Genomic DNA, 775 nt, shown 5'->3' with positions numbered 1-775 from the left:
GAGTCAATATTTTATTCTGAGCCAATATGGCATTCAGAGTATCAACCTCAAGAACTCCCTTCTGCATAGGCGTCCCATTGTTCACAGGATTCCTTTCAGAAGTGTACATGAACTGGTTATTAGCAACCATGTCAATGAGTTCTTGAGCTTCTGCAGGCGTTTTCTTTAGGTGAATGGATCCACCTGCAGAGGTATCCAATGACATCTTTGATAGCTCAGATAAACCATCATAGAATATATCTAGGATGGTCCATTCTGAAAGCATGTCAGAAGGACACTTTTTGGTCAACTGTTTGTATCTTTCCCAAGCTTCATAGAGGGATTCACCTTCTTTCTGTCTGAAGGTTTGAATATCAGCTCTAAGCTTGCTCAGCTTTTGAGGAGGAAAGAACTTGGCTAAGAAAGCCGTGACCAGCTTATCCCAAGAGTTCAGGTTGTCTTTGGGTTGAGAGTCCAACCATATTCTAGCTCTGTCTCTTACAGCAAAAGGGAAAAGCATGAGCCTGTAGACTTCAGGATCTACTCCATTAGTTTTAACAGTATCACATATCTACAAGAATTCAGTTAAGAACTGAAAAGGATCTTCGGATGGAAGTCCATGAAACTTGCAGTTTTGCTGCATCAGAGAAACTAATTGAGGTTTCAGCTCAAAGTTGTTTGCTCCAATGGCAGGAATGGAGATGCTTCTTCCATGTAAATTGGAATTAGGTGCAGTAAAGTCACCAAGCATCCTCCTTTCATTATTATTATTTTCGACTGCCATCTCCTTTTCCTA

General features: G+C 40.8%; 1 non-coding gene across 1 annotated transcript; it reads left to right on the top strand.

Annotated features, from left to right (window-relative positions):
* The first annotated feature begins 259 nt into the window (after window positions 1-259).
* Window positions 260-367, top strand: LOC112746637 (small nucleolar RNA R71). The gene has a single exon (XR_003174508.1). It is a non-coding gene; the product is annotated as a small nucleolar RNA R71 (small nucleolar RNA).
* Window positions 368-775: the final 408 nt, after the last annotated feature.

This window comes from Arachis hypogaea, chromosome 14, assembly GCF_003086295.3.
Source record: "Arachis hypogaea cultivar Tifrunner chromosome 14, arahy.Tifrunner.gnm2.J5K5, whole genome shotgun sequence".
Taxonomy (NCBI): domain Eukaryota; kingdom Viridiplantae; phylum Streptophyta; class Magnoliopsida; order Fabales; family Fabaceae; genus Arachis; species Arachis hypogaea.
This window is presented reverse-complemented; position numbering and strand designations above follow the sequence as displayed.